The following is a 17,041-nucleotide window of genomic DNA, read 5'->3' on the forward strand; positions in this document are numbered from 1 at the left end:
TGCGAAGGTGAAACCCACTCTTCTTCCAACACTCTTCTAAATCGCCAAATATGAAGGTTTAATGAACTTTTTTTTGTTGTTGTTGAAACGTTTGCTTTTCTCTTCGCTAACCTTTCACTCGTGTGTTTCTCGCCTGCGTTAGCGAGATCGATTCGCCGTTTCACTCACTCGCCCTGAGTCACGCCGTGGAGGGTTGACGATTTCTTGATCGCTTTTGTTTTCCTGCTCACACCTTTCGTACACAGATCAAACGCACCGGGACCCGGCCACCTACCACTCTACGCGTTGCTCCAGTCACCCTGCCGAGAGCGACGATCCAGATTCCGGTTCTTTTCGTCAGACCGTGGCGCATGCACTCGCGCACTCGCGCGTCCGTTCGCGGTAGACCTAAAAGTGATGATGTAGTGGCGAACGCGTCGCTACACAGCCACCCTGCAAGCACCGTAGACGACGGAAGACCTGTGCCGTTGGTGTTGGTGTCAGCGAGCGTAGGGAACTTGTTTGGCAACTTTTCTCCATCCACACTACGACCGACCGTGCACGGCAACCAGCCAAGGGAGGTCGGTTGAAACTTGGTGCGTTTTTTTATGCTACAGACCTTCCTGTGGAGTTTCTTTCCGGAGCGATCCCTCTCTGTCTCTCTTTCTCTCTTTCGCTCTCCCTCGCTGTGGTGACGATGCTGGAGATGATGGAGAATACAGCAACAAACAATTTGTGTGCCGTGTACGCACACCACCAGCAACGTACGATTTACGATCGTGCGCGGGCGCAGGTGCGTAGAAGATCGGTGGCGGTGGTAAAGTGAATGGTCACGAATGAGAGACACAGGCGGAATAGGCCAACAACAAACACCGGTAGAGTTAGGTCCATGTTGAGAGTGAGAGAGAGAGAGAGCGCGCGTGATGGAGAGTGAGAGAGGAACTCAACTGTGCTGATGGTAGCATAAAATGATGAGCATAGCATAGCATACAATTCGTCGGTGATCACGCACACACACATGCTCGGAGAAAGGTAGAGAGACATTTGAAGATCAGCTGTTCCAGACTGATCTACAGCAGGGCTGCTCAACTACAACGGTTGCTACTTGCGTTGCATAAAAAACTTTTGGAGCGATTCATTCGTTTTCGTCATTTATTACACTATTATTAAAATCATTTCATTCATGTTCCATCCTCTCTGTCTTTCCTTGCGACCTGCACAGACCTTTTCTAAACTTTTTTATACTGTTGCGGTCAGATTAAGATGAGTCTTAGGTTTCTTCTTCTTCTTTTTGCTCAACAACCGTTGTCGGTCAAGGCCTGCCTGAACCACTTGTGGGGTTGGCTTTCAGTGACTAATTGATTACCCCCCATAGCAGAATAGTCAGTCCTACGTATGGTGGCACGGTCTAGTTTGGGCTTGAACCCATGACAGGCATGTTGTTAAGTAGTACGAGTTGACGACTCTACCATAATACCGGCTTAGGTTTAGGTTTTACTATTCTGATCCATACAGCGGACAGCTTTAAATTCAGACTATCCGGCTGATCATGGCATTCGAACGAAAGATCCAACGAAAAGTGACATGGAAAATTATACCTAGTCAATTTGAATGCATGCAGAATTGTTAATAAGCTTCAAACCGTGGATAATCATTCATCGATTCGTATTGGTTGGCATGATTCCAACATTTGACCGTTAAAATAATAAAAAAATTGTTTTGTAATATGTAATAGAAATCACCCGACTGTGATTGCCAGCGAAAACTTTTAAAATTGCTTCGTATCACTAACCTTTACAATGAACTCTAACCAAAACCACATTTGTTACAGACACTTTTTTAATAAAATCAATAGATAATAGCTTTAAGTTATCCGAGACTACCCGGTATAAGGTAATTTGCAAGCCACAAATGGCTTGCAAATTAGAAAATGAAAATACTAGTCAGCAAAATATCAAAACAAATATATTCAGAAAAGCGATCATTTGCACATGAAGGGATGAAATAAAATATTTTGAAATATAATATAAATATGAAATAAATGTAGAAAAACACCTAAAGAAGCTACTCATTCTTACTATATTTTCGATAAATAAAACATTTTCATATTCCAGACCCATTGGAATGTCATGCAACATATTTGTTTTATAGTAAAATTCATTCAGTTAAATTATACAAATTACTAAATGACTAAAAATGTTCTGGTGACTTTGTCGAATTCCACTAAAGCAAACACAATTGGTAGTATTGATATCTTGAAATCACTACTGTTGTTTCTGGCTAATTCATCTAGAAATCTGCACATTGCTAATAAACAAATGCAATAATCCCCGGCAGGGTAATCGCGAGCATAATGAATGAAGCTGTACCACAGTCCTGCAGTGGATATAATCCGATACTAGCTGCTAATAAATTCATTGCAACCCTAACGCCCTCTGTGTGCTGCACCAGTAGATCCAAACTGGCCTACTACCCCCCATCCACATCCTGACAAATTCCGTCCTCTTTCCAATGATTCCAAAAACACTGTAAGCATTCACCTTACCTCCACACAACCGACGCAGCACAGGACAGGAAGAAAGATTCAATTACGCCATGAACGCCGGCGCACAAAAAGCAGCACAACAAAGCAGCCAAGAGCAACAGCGGAGCAGAAGCCAGCAGGGGCCAGCATTAAAGGCACGCAAACGGAACGAGTAATGGCAACCTTTGCCATTCGACAAGTATGAAGGCGAAAGAAAATTAATTTACTTTATCAAGTCAAACGACAACGAATAGGTCCTAATTCATTCGAGGGTTCTGCCCTCGCTGTCGCTCGGTCGGAGGAAAATGGGAGGTGCACGGGAGGTTTGGTGAGTCAGTGCGAAAGCAAGCGGGAAGGATTCACGGCCCATCGTACGCTGGGGTTTCGTATTTTTGTGTCTTTAGATGCTTGACCTGACCCGTGAACCGGATCCCCGTGAATGGTGGAAGTGTTCCACCCACAGCCCGCTTCCGGTCCAGATGACGATCAAGATATCAAAAGAAAGACAACACAAGCACCGACACAGACACACATACCCGGCCAATGGTTTCTAAAGCACACCGTCACGCTGTCCCGGCATATGGTTCCGGGATGGGTTTCGTTCCGCCAGTGCGGACTAACCGACGACCCGTTTTTCCTTTTCTCATAATGATTTTTGTTGTACAGTTTTTTTTTCACTCGTTTCCTTTCTTTGCATTGCGCGAAAAATAGATTTCCACTTCATTTAGTATGATTAATGAGGATATACACTTGGGCTGGTCGGTTGTTGGGCCGGGTCCCGCGTGATGGGTCGAATCGTTTGGGCTCGACCGCTTTGTTTTTGCCTACTAAATTAACACGCCCAAACATGTAATGTCGAAACAAGAAAGGAAAACATCGGCAAAAAAAGAGGAAACTGTAAACTGTAATAAATTGAATCATTAAAGATACAGCTTCAATTGAATGGGAAAGCTCAAACGATTTATGAACCGCTGGGAATTAACTGTCTTTTCCTTTTTCATGCTTGTAACACTCTTTGAAATTAAAGGAAAATTATTTTTAAAATAGCAGCCAAACGAACTAGGATGCGTTCCATCAAATAATCATAATTATAATACCAATTTCTGCCAAATCACGCAAACAAACCAACTCAGCGCCACTTCAATCACTTAAACCCGCATTAGACAGGGTACACATTTCAAGGCACACTTTAACAGCCTCAGCAATATCCTTTCCAGAATACACCATTTAACGCCCTACTGACAGCGCTTAAATTCTTAACCTAAAAGTCACCTTCGACACTGGGCACACCTAGACGCCATTAAATTAGAGCTACTTGATGGCGTTTAACGATGTGCAGATTTTCATTCCACTCTGGCACCCCCTGCAGTGTGACGCCATTAGCGTAGCTTTGTCTGATTTATTGCTTCGCCTGCGCCCAACGACGAACCCTTTCCGCAAACTCACACATTCTGCAACGGCTCGCTGGAGCCCGCTCGTTTGGCACCGGCAGGATGCTGTAAAATGCTGGAAAATGGAAAATGTTAAACAAGCGCAAATAGAACACTGGAATACATAATAAGTATGCAGATGAGAGCGAGTGAGTGCGTGAGCCGGTTGGAGCTAGAAATCCGTGCAAAGCATCAAACTTTACAATTCACTACCTCATACTTATTCATTCTTACTGCACGACCGCTTTCTAGCAGGACGCTGTAGCTAGGAACAAAGGCATTCTCCATTAAGGGTGGGCCAATAAACCCGAAACGTGGGTGACTGTCGGCTCTTCAAGACAAAAGATAAAGTCTGTGAACTTAAGCTTTGTCAAAGGAATACTCAACTCTTTGGAAAAGAGCGATAGAGAGAGAGAAAGTGAACGAGAGAAAGAGAGAATGGGGAAGATTTGAAGCAGGAATGTCAACAATTCCTCCCGCCTGACTGTTTACTGCTCACTGCTCCTGCAAAAATGATAACCTTCATCACCCTTACAGGTCAGCAGCAACGGGGGCAATAAAGCGTCCCATTCCTATGCTGAGTTCTTCCTCCCTCCGGTTAATTCCGTGCCTAATGATGATGGAATGTCCATTTCCGACGGAAGCGAAGTGTGTAAAGAAATGTGCCCCAAACAACCGTGCGAGGGGGCCGGTAAGCTGCGAAGGCAGCAGACAGAATACGGGCAAGGAGTTATTAAAAACTTGCTTTTGCTTACATAAACAGGCAGCCTGAGCATGGAAGCTGCTGGGCGGAAAGTTTGACACGCGCAAATGGAAATGGCTGGAAAGGATTAACGCGGTACGTTAAGGCAATAAAGGTATGGACAGAGAGGGGGAGGGAGAAGTGAGTGAAGGCGGTAGGGTCGACACTGTGCAAGATTCTTTGCTCACATTCACGAATACCTTTATTTACTGTTAATGCTTTCATTTCATTTCAACGGGTCGACGGGTAACGCGCCACGAAGGTGCCATTCATTGCTCAAACTCGAGGATCTCGGAAGCAATTAGCACCGATGTGGTGACGGGAAGCCTGGGCACAGATTAGTGCCCGAGCTTAGCCGTTTCCACCGACAAGGTGAAAGGACCGGACCTAATGACTTTCAATGTTCTGGATGGGGATGGGTGGAAATGCTCACTTTGTCACGGTAGGAACTTTGACGCTACATCCGTGTGAGGATAGTGAACAAGAGCCGAGTGCTTAACCTGTGTTGTGCAGATAGGGATAGTACGAAAACATAACAAAAAAAACGATTCCATGGGGTTGATACTGTGGTTTAGCGGGTAGTTCATAGGCTTAATTTCTGGTCATTTACGCATTGTTAAACTCTGCTAAATATGTGCAAAATATTTACTATCCATGTAGCGTTGGAAACGTGAACATTGTCATAAAAATTTTGAAATTATTCTTAATTATGTTCAGAAGGCACAACCAGGTGGTATTATTTAAACCACTGCACAGGAAAACTTACTAAGTAAAACTATTACATAGATTCTTTCCACGAGTAAACATTTCTACAATATTGTTAAAGCGTGGTCTGACGGTGTCTCAGGTTTGACCGCCTTATCTGTCTATATAGACTCAAAAACATACTTTCTTTTCAACTACACCTTATATGCCGTCACCAGTGCTATGCATAACCGTGGGGTAAATACATTTTTACCTTTGTAGTAAACATACGGTTTAAGCAGGGGCATATATTCCCCTAATGTTTGTATAGATCATCATTCAATAAAATTAACAAATTCTGAAGTTAAATATTAAATGCATACTAAAGATACGTCTATACTCGTTTGCTTCACAGCGACCTAATGCAATGACCTAATGCTAATATAAAACAATAATACCTGTCGCAACACCTTTTCATAAATAGAACAACCTATCTGCGGGCCACATGAAAATGATTCTTGACACAATGTAATTATGAACTTTCAACATATGATTTATACACAGGGGAATCTGGGGAAAAAAGGTTATATGGGGCGAAATGGTCACCTGCACTATTGACAAATTAACGCGTTTATAATGACTTCTAAAATATGATGTTTTACAATGTTTAAAGCACACCATGAACGTTGCACAAAATAAGATTCCAAAACAAATTGAACAAATTATCAAATAAAATGTTTGCTAAAACGATGTCATTTTCACCGTTTTGATAGTAAGCTTTCGAAAGAAAATTACATATAATTAAAGCTATAAAAGGGTGTGTATCCAGGCACATGATATTTATCTAAGATTCACGTTAAAAAAGTAACCATTTGAATTTAACGTAAAGTTTTTAAAATTAAAGTTCCTAAAATGTTTCACTTGGGGCCAAATGGAAATTCCAGCAATTGACTAAAGTATTCAACAAATCACTTAAATACTAACCTTAAATCTTTACTCTCACAATTCTACCAAGATGCAAGAGCTTAAACCAAAGCCCAAAGTTCAATGTTGTGGTCCATTTTGCCCCTTTGTTTTGACGTGTTTTAACATTTCGTGTAAGACCATTTTGCCCCATAACAAGACCATTTTATTCCGCACATTACATTTCCAGGACTTTTGACGTAGATTTTTAAAGTTCGTTTTAAACATATACATTTGTTATCAATGCATAAATTTCTGATTGTTTTTCATGAATGATACGTTCAAGAATCGATTGCCATAAAACTAACAGTGTAAAAAGATTTAACCAATAAGATACAGAACAAAATCCTTAACAGGTCCATTTGCCCCGCTTTTCCCTATATGCTGACGCTATCCACCAATTTTCATACAACTGCTTAAGCACTTTCTGTTAGAAGTTGTAGCACTGATGTTTTCTACACTTAAGATATGTTCTACTAGAATCACTTAAACGTCATGCATTCATGCTTGTAAGCATGTCGACTCGCACTTCGAATTTCCTATCAATACCGTTCCATCGTAGCCATGTCATAGATACCATTTTTTTCTGTATTTTTTTTTTCAAACCAACCTTAGAGATAACGTGTCCTTTTTTATTATGGATTAGTTTGAAGAAAAAAACAATGCGTAATAATCCCTACATATAGTTAAATGAACCTTGTACTTATTGTTTTGCTTACCAACCATTGCAGGTTATGATCAGTGGGCCAATGTTTATTCCAATGCAGGAGAGTCACTTTTGCAAATACAGTTCATGATACATTCGAGATTTATATCCAAATTTCCAGCTAAATGATCTGAATATAATTCCAAATATTTGTTTGTTAATATTTTTGTTTTAGTTTATAAGTACTATGGGACACTCATTGTAACGATTAAAATTGCACGGGAATTTGGGGTTTGAAGTACTATTTTTTTATGCTGAAAAAATAAACAAAATCGATAAAACACGAGCATTAGGATTTTAATTAAAATAGTATCTTGCATGACGAGGTTTTTGTACAACAAGACAAATAATGGAAAACAATCATTGAAATGATTAAAAAAAACAAACACTGCACAAACACTGCTGAATCATAACATTTATGGTGTTGTACTCTGCAAGCTAACAGCCGCCTCCAATCATAAAGTTACACCAAAAAGTAACCGACTTGATTTCATTAAACTGTGTAACAACTATCAATACATCATTCAAGCTTTCTATGTAATAAATTGTTCTTCGGTGTAATAGGTCTTAAAATAATAAACAACACAATTGCATCTGTAAACAAAAAGCCCTCGTTCTACCTTTTACATCCCTTTACACCCCTTTACCTTTACTCACGCCGTTGAAATATATGATAAAATCAAAAGCCTATCAAATTGGTAAATTTCATTTAGCAAATGGTCGCGCCTACTCACAACCAGAATACTAACCACCAGCCTATATAAAATACTAATTGATTTCTTAAGATTTTTTATCATCTCTCCTACACAGCACAAAATCGGCTGCAGTCTGTTTCGATGTCCGCAAACAAAACAAAAAACGCTTGCCAACCGTTCTGCCATCGTTCGGGTCGGGTGTCGTTGTACGATAAATTCACCGAATCCAATTAGGTCACAGTACTTTATGACAGTTTGCGAGATAAGTTTTCCCGCTCCCCTCGCTGTTTCTTCGCCTTTGCGCTAAGACTTGTATCACAGCACTGGGAAAACTGTTCCGGTCAGCTGTTTTCAGTTCACCGCAGCGCGCGTTTGTATCGGGCACGATCAAGCTTTAAAACCGCTCTCTGCCCGTTCAGCAGGAAAAGTTTAACCAGACACACATACACACACACACACACACCTGCCACACAGCGTGTAGAGTGGCAGCAAGCTAGTTTAAGATGCTGCACGTGCTACTGCACTACGCTGGTGTCTTAGCAACCCTATTTGCGCGAACAGTTAAAGTGAAAACAACACCCACCCCGTTCACACCAACGCACACGAAGTTTCAGATAGCTTCTGACATGGGCACATGGACACGTCGGGTCGGAAGCTACGCCACCGTATCATATTCTTTTTCGGAAATTTTTCCTCCCTCAAGCTCTGCCCAGAATGCTGAAAATGTTGAAGCTCCTAGTGTAGCCCGTTGGCGCCAAAACTATTGACGCGATGTGATGATGGCAATGATGGTGCGCGTGATCGCAAACCATGATGATGATGATGATGATGATGGCGCTGGTGATGGTGGTGGTAGCAGAGGTCGTGGGGCCAATGGTAACAATTCACTCGAGAAAGGAAGCACCAAAAGGCAGAGATAAAACTTAATAAATTACCTTCACACCCGGTGGCGGACAGCGACGAGCTTATATCCGGAAAGCCCGAACGATTCCGCGCGAAAGCACGGAGCAGCATCCAGCAGCTGTGACACCGTGACAGGGCGGTGGAAACGGATCTAAAATTTACTCCAAAAAAAAGGCAAACTATTGCCGATAGAATGAAACATAAAGAAACAACCTGAACGGTGCCTCTCGTCCCAAGATCAAACCTTTCGGAAGGTACGAGCGAACCGAGTTTGAGCTTGGTAAAATGGGCTGCAAAAATGGAAAAAAGAGAAAATAAAAATGTTGAATGATATTCGCTTTGGATTCATTTTGCCTCCCTCACCCTATTGATTTCAGCACCAGCGGGAACGAACGTTTGGGAGTTTCGCTTTTGGGGCACATTTCTCTAGTACGAACATTGCAATACCCTGCGTTCCACATCCGTTAGGGTGGAACACGATGAAACCAAACTCTCCACATCCCGATAGTGCCCGATAGCGACAGTTCCGTTTGGTTTTGGTAGGGCTGGCGGTTGCGATTGATATGCGAAATTCCTCGACAAGAAAAGATGATCCAGGATGATTCCCATTTTGCTTAGAGCTTTTCTACACCATATAGAAAACACAGTGAACCCTCCCTCCCCACACACTCGCATCTACACTCCCGTGCATGAGAAAACATTTCAATGCACACCGTACGTGGCTCGACATGATTGATGAAGTGAGGATTTGGCACTATTATGAAACATTTCTGCTACGAAACGTGCCAATACGCTGCGAGGTGTTATGATGTGCGCACTAGCAAGGATGCAGTTTTAGTTTTTGCCGACAAATATTCGGATGGAAATTTTAGTCAAAAAGTATGCTTCGTTCAGTGTGAATTATTGATTGTATACAGGTAGTTTATAGAATAAATAGTGTACCTGTACATATTCAAGACATTTTTATATTATACTTCAAATGTGAAATTACCTATTTGCCTCTTGAGAATTAATTAATTTTACTATAAAGCCTACAAAACAATTCACATCTCATTTGGTATATTCTAGGCGGCGAACTGATCCTTGAAAAAATGACCTATCAACATCGTTTTTTGATCTTTTTATTCCCGAACCCGAAACGAAAGGACAAAATCGGCCCCACAAATCCCATTCATCAATTTGTCTCTATTAATTTTTGATTATACCACATCCCCTTCCCACACAACCAGGCGCGCGACGGATGAATTTATGCTGATGGCCGCAGACTCCTGTTTGGAACAAAAGCGGAAAAAATAAAGAGAGAATGAGAGAGATAGAGAACGAAAAAAGGCATATAGCTGATAGCAAATGAGGCAAGCAAAGGGCACGATCGGTGAAAAATTTCACATCCTTCCGGTAGCTTTCATAACGTTCCGGCCGACGCACGTCAAATGGCGTGATGGCGTTGAGGCTGAGTGGCTCACACCGATCGAACAAAACAAGCACCCACACACACATGAAGGGGACAAATCGCACGTACGTGAGGGGAAAACATTTCGAAAACAAACCCTTACTGCTTGCTCCGCCACCGACCGGGCGCTTTTGGCATTTTTGCGAGAAGCTATTAAGCTTCCACGGAACCAATCAGCTACGATTGTTTGTTTGCAATGAAAGCTCAAATTTGAACCGATTCAACTAAAATGCATCGTAATTATCCTGTAGGGAGCAAATTGGCTGGATTAGCCGAATTCGAACAAGCGAACAGCAGCAATGGACAGCAGCACAGGTTTGCTTTATTGCAACACGAATATGCAGTGAAATTAATTAAATTACTCCCACATGCATTACTCCCCGGTGCGGCCCGGTGCGTTGGTATCGCGTTGGTTAAATGATGGATTGTATTATTGGTTAACGTCAGCATGGTTTAGCACCACAGCCCGACAACAGTGTCATCTTACCAAGAGCGAACGTTTAATTATAGTAATTAATTAGTACGAAGCGAAAATCAATACACTGAAGGGACGGTGGAGTTTAATGCCTAACAACATTTCGATACATACTAATACTCGATTGCTTTATCGTGACGTTTTTTTAAGGTAAATTAAAGCAGCAGTAATATTCTTCAGGCCACTTTATTCAACCGCTTTTCTCGGAACAGTTACGTTATATAGCCACAGACGTAGGCAATGACGTGCAACTCCTGCTTCTGACGGATGCTCCCAGGCTTCTCTGCTTATCTAATATTGCTATTTTTACTTTACAACTCTGTATCATTACCGTTCTTTTCTGTGTAATTACAATTGGCAGAAACATACGCATCGCACCATCCCCCCAGTTCGGTGTTGTCGTTTGCAGTGTAGCTGTGTGCAGTGTGGCACGCAATAGGAGCTCACCTTCAGCGGCACACATGTAGCAATGTGTGTTTGCTTACGTGCTGCGGTTATCCGATTCCCCAATCTAATCTGCAAACGTACCCAAAACCTGACAAAATCGACATTAGCCGGGGCTGTTTGGGTTTGGGCGTTTCTATTGCTTCGCAGCTCCCCAGCACCTGTCACATGCTGGCAGGAACATTCCCCAGGGATCTGTCAATAATTGGTCCACCCGGGGCGAGATGCGCAACGTGGCAGGGCCCAAAATTTGTCAAGTTGTGCAAAGAAAAAAAGCCCAAAACACAATCCATTGGAAGAAGGGGTGGAATTAAAAACGAAAATCGCACACACACACACACACACACATACCGAGACAATCTTACGAAATGGTGTTACACATTTCCCAGTGCAATTGGTTTTTCCATTCTTTTATTTCACATTTCTCGTTTCTTGGCTGCTTACGGTTATACGGTTCAAAGCAGACGCCATCGCGTGTACCACTGCCAGGGAGAGGGGTTGAGATGTCTTCCGACAGTGTCAAAAAGTTTTAATTACTTTTTTCCACTCCCTCCTCCCTCGCCATCCTTCGGTTTTCGATTATTGACTGAATCCTTCCCGCGGCGACATCGAACAAAGGTGGATGTGGGAGAGGGCTACATGCCGGTGAGGCGGTCGGGCCAAAATTCACCCGCCAACCATATTTACCTTGGTGGATGATGTTGCAAATCGTCAACTAACTTTTTCATCCGCTTAGTCCCGCTGAGTGGCGTACGTAAGCGAAGCAATTTGGGACTATTGTTAAATATTAATAAAAAGTTGTGTCTTTCTGTCAATACCCGGGAAGGATTTGTAGCGTGAGATTGTACTACGCAAAAGCTGGATTTGCTGGCTGGCGGTTTTGCGGTAAAGTATCGCATATGGCCAAGTTGGCATTATACATTACACAATCGATCGAGTGCTACAGCGTGAACGGATTGGCAAGCCGTCAATAATTAATTCCGTTGGTCTGGCGGTTGACGACGTTCTTAGAATTTAACGCTGCGCAAAAGTAATTACAATACTTTCGCTTATTAATTAGCTTCTTAACAAAGTAAACTCCTCGTCTTGTTTTACAAAGTGAACGACATTCTATAATAAAAAAAACATATTGCAGCACAATTCTAATCCTTTATTCTATTTTTCAACACAAGCACCGTTATGATCGACAATTTAAAGCCGCGGTATGAACTTTGTTATCCCCGCGGCGTACTATTCTTCCAGAGCACCGCGTACCAACTAGTTCATCGGTTACTTCTTCGTCGAACTTAAAGTATGTTCCTCCTGGATCCTTTTTGAAGGCCAAAAAAGATAATAAAATCAGGGTGGAAATTTACGTTCACGTTATAATATGATATCCCAATTTAGAATCGTAAGATTTTGTTAACAATGCAGCATTATAAAGTGTTGCCCATTGCATGGGTCATCGTTGATGTCGGTTCGGTAAGATGCAATAAGGGAATTTCCTTCGAAATGCCATAAACCATATAACCGACCATACTTCACATGTGACAGATAAACTTGCTTCTATTTGATTAATATTATTTCAAAAAAAAACGATGCAATATCATATATTTTAAATAAACTAATGATATAAGTAACATTCATATATAATTATTTAACTAATGGTGCAGGTACCATAACAAAAGCATGATTTTTTTTAATAGAAGTTTCGACTGTTGCATTTTGATTCCTCATAATTGACAAAATAAAAGCAAAATTTTGAAGATTCGAATATTTTTAACACTTATTTCACTATTTATTGTTAATTATTTAGTAAACGGTAAGCAGTGCCCAATTTCTTATTTAAAATCACATTTATATCGTTATAGCGAACCTTAAACTAAAATTTAACTTTTAATCAAGATTAATTTACGTTAATCAAACACAATGCAAAGCCAAAGATACACAACACTGGAAAGTATTTTCACGTGTTTAAGTTGGTGGTAATTAAGCTTTCATTTGCCCGTTCTGTTAAAAACTCAGCCCCAGCCGCCAGCATCCAAGAGAAAGGGAAACTAAAACATTCATCCTTCACTCTTTGCTCACCACCATCTAATCTGCTGGTGGTGCATCGTGGGGCTCAGTACAGCACACCGCGACCGGCAGACAGATGATAAGTAGGGATCATTTGAAATTCATCGCACCCCAAAAATTGAAAGGAAATCTCAATGCGCTACCGACACGTTTTACCTTCCCAGTCGAGAAAACCGTACCGCCAAACAAAAGACCCTCAGCGCATCAAAGATCAGCCAGCGGACGGGTGAACACGATGGGAAAAGTTTTCGGCAAGATTGTTTGTCAACTGCCTGCATGTTGGTCCTCAAACCGATTTTAATTTAAGACCTGTGTCCGCCTACCCCGCCCGGCTCTCTGTTCACTAATTTATTCCTGTGCAAAAACGAACGGCAAAGTAAAACAATTGCAAACTACAGGCTGCCCGTGCCTGGAGAGAAAATTACAAACAATAAGTGTGACAAGTGAAAATGTAAGTCTGCAATGAGTGTGGCACGGGTATGGGGCGGAAGGTTTGCTGGAATTGTTACTTCTTGCGCTAGGTTGCCGGTTTGTTTAACCTTTCTTCATTCGCGCCGGACAGAATGTGGGAAGGCAAAACGGTGCCGACTGCCACAAAATTCATGACTCACACAAATTTAAAGCATCGACAGCAATGGTTTTGGGTAAAGAGCAGAAAAACAATGAGTTGTAAATGATTAACCAGCAGCGAAAAGAAAAAAACAAACACCCAACACTTCATCCCTTCCTTTTTCCCCATCCAGCAAAAGGAAAACCTCCAAACGGTACGAAAACATTAGGACAACTTTTAATGAGTTTCGCTGGAACGGAACCCAACGAGAGATAGGGAAAGAAGTAGATAGAAAAAAAACAGAACACGGGATACCGGGAGAAAGAGACGGAGCTTCATTCGTCCTTATTTTTTCGCGGTTAAGGGACGTCATTGTAAGGAGAACAATTGATTTCTTTCTTTCTTTTTGCGGTAAGCGGTCCTTTTGCCCTTAATCCACCCCGCAACGGTGACAGGCGCGTGACACATCTCCGTGAGTAATGATCGACCGTTTGGAAGGGACCATTTGCTAAGGAGAGCGCAATCTATTTGCAACAGCAAAATGAGGTTGCGCTACAGCCACCGGCCACCTTGTGACCTTAAAATTGACCCAGCGAACAAAAAAAAAGGGAAGCTTCCGTTCTTCATCGGTTTCGGGAAAGTTAATTGCGCGGGTTGTCCCAGTTTTCGCGTGTCTATTTTTGAGGAACCACGTTGGCACTTGACATTGAGAGGCTGCACAAAAATAACGGTACAACAGGACGCAGAGGCTACGTTTCGTTCGCGTTTCGGTGGTGCTGTTGTAGTGACATAGGGCAGACCAAATACACCTATTTCAAGGAGGGCGAGGGGGTTGCTTATGACTGTGTCGCGATGATGATCATAAATCTTGTATACTCGAAAAGTTCGTTTCTTGGAAATAAAACCGACCCGTGGCACCGTGTTTCGACGCCGCGAGAATACACAATCCATCCCACCAACGGAATGGCCACCGGAAAACATAAAACAAACACGATTGCGATTAGATACCGGTGACAGGCGGGAAAGGACGATAAATTCAAACGCTCCGTTTGACTGCGCATTGTCACAGCGCGCGCTCGTGGCCTGAGCCATTGTTTTAAGCTCGCTTTACCACTCGAAACACAGTTTCGGGTGTTTGTGTGGTGGAGGAACCACCCATGCCCAGTGGGCCGTGCCGCAACGCAGGCGTTCCGATAGTTGATCCGCTCACTGTCAGGCGTCAAGTGAAGCCGCCGGTTCGATTCGGCTCCCAAGCAAAACGGTGGGTAAAGTTTCCTCCGTGCGATACACATTTAACTAATACTTTTTCCCCCATTTCACTTCCAATTCCGGCTAGGGGAGGGGGGGGGGGTGGTAGAAGGTAAGAAAGCTTGCTACAAATAGAGTGAAAACAAGATTTATGAGCTCCCCTCAAGTTGAAAGGCCCATTTAGACGTTTTGGGCGATCCCCGTCGCAATGTCCACCCGGTCCGCACTGGTCCACCCAACAACCCTCCGGATGGGGAGAGGGTAGGATAGAGAATGAGAGAAAGAGAAAGAGAGATATGTGGCATTTCGGCTACAAGCGTGTCCAGGACCCTTAAAACGGATGTCAAAAGGATCAGGACGAAAACAAAATGACGTGTTTGTGTGAAGCGCCAGTTAAAGTATTTCCGATTCACTACACGACATCAACGCACACACACACACACATCCAATACGTTCGCCGAAAATAAAGGATGGTCTGGGTATATCGGTAAAGCCAGGCCACTTGTGCCATCCGCTTGTCACCTCAACCGGTGGCACATTGACTGGAGGCAATCGGGCGGAAGCTGACATTCCCGCCATAAGGGAGAAGCTTAACAAAACACGAGTTCTTCCGTGTTAAAATCGTACACAACACTTTGGTTCTGACGTTCTTCTCGCGGAAACAGATACACAAACGGGTGAAAAGCAGAGACACACGAAGGGGGGGGGGGACAGATCGTTTGACTAATCTTTTTATTGCTCGTTTTGAATCTTGAATCTTGTTTCTAGGGCAGCGCCCAGTGAAACGTGAGCAGGACCTGCCGGGACATAATTCAGGGTAATTTACGCTTATTTTTCTCACAACTAGGTGTAGCTTTAGCTTAAGTGTTTGATGGAGGGTTTGTTTTTGGGGAGAGGAAATTGGTATTGCTGCAATTACGGCACAGCTCGCGTTTCAGTTTGGGTGAGTGATTAAATTGTCTTCAAATGGCAAGACATGGAGTGATCCATTATGGCATTCGTATTGGTTTTTGAGGAGGGTGGTATGATGCTTAGTTTAGTTGTTTTTTTTTTATTTATTTATCTTTCATTGTTTTTCCTTCTTAATTCTTCTTCCATATATCCTTCAATGAAGCAATGTGTTTTGTTGATGCGAAGCTTTAATGTTAATCTCTTTTTGTCACTACTGCTACACTAATAGCTTTCTGAACTGCGTTACCTCTCTAAGTGATTAATTTTATGTCTTTTTTTGTTTGCTCTAGTCGAATTAGCGAACGATTATCGTTCGTTTTGTAAAATAATTCAAACGCACTGATGAGATTGATTCTGTTGAATTCATTAATCTTCTTTCGCAGAGTTACGCCTGACAAGGCTCAGGGCTAAACTGGAACAGCTACAAATCTATACTGGCTATAGCATAAATGAATTGGATTTTACATCGCCTATCAATTAATTCCTCAGCACAGCTTAAAACAATTATTTTTTCAAAATTCCGAATGAAGCTTACAACACGTGCAAAGCTAGGAAATAATATCTGTTTTTCATTCACTAGGAACGGCCATGCTGCATTTCGTTAAATTAATTAAAAATAAAAGTAAACAATTTTTTAAAAGCGTATTTCGTACAGAAACTCAGTTTTAATACATTATGATTCAAATTACGGACAGCTTCAAATTCTGGACATTTGACATGTTTTTGATTGAATTTCTTCATATCCAGTCCCTTGCCTTACCGCTTTTTAATTTAAATTATTTCATAATGTATCTTACCATTTAATAGGCCCTGATGCCACAGTAAATACACAATTCCTGTGGGTCAGTTCACCACCAGAGCCATTCTTAGCAGTTTTGCTTCAAACTGACGCCAGTGTAATTACTCCGACAATTCCTAATAATCGTGTCTAGGTGCATTGAAATACATCGGATTCCATTGTGGAAGTAGTTATCATCGTGAAAACAACAATGTTTTATTATGTTATACTTTGAATTTCAATAAATCACATGTTTAATTCTGTTCGGAATTCGAAGCAAGATTTTTGTTTTTCTTTTTAATTCCGGACAGCCGAAGTAAATTGTGATTTATTTGTATAAAATATGTTTTTAGACAATGATAATAACAAGAAAACAACGATATTTGAAGATTTATGTGACAAATGCATTGATGGCCGTAAGAGAAAGACCGTAGCAATTCTTCGGTTCTATTCATCTACGAGTA

At 41.9% G+C, this 17,041-nt stretch overlaps 1 protein-coding gene across 5 annotated transcripts in view; it reads right to left on the bottom strand.

The window, feature by feature from the left end:
- LOC120947233 (cadherin-87A) overlaps positions 1-794 on the bottom strand; it is a 135,386-nt gene extending 134,592 nt beyond the window's left edge. For 4 of the 5 annotated variants that reach the window (XM_040362387.2, XM_049607695.1, XM_049607693.1 and 1 more), the window contains exon 1: positions 275-793. The gene's annotated coding sequence lies outside the window, so the exon portion shown is untranslated. Of the gene's footprint in view, positions 1-274 lie in introns of all 5 variants that reach the window. The other variant, XM_049607698.1, reaches the window with a different exon arrangement.
- Positions 795-17,041: the final 16,247 nt, after the last annotated feature.

The sequence above is a fragment of the Anopheles coluzzii genome, chromosome 2 (assembly GCF_943734685.1).
Source record: "Anopheles coluzzii chromosome 2, AcolN3, whole genome shotgun sequence".
Lineage (NCBI taxonomy): Eukaryota > Metazoa > Arthropoda > Insecta > Diptera > Culicidae > Anopheles > Anopheles coluzzii.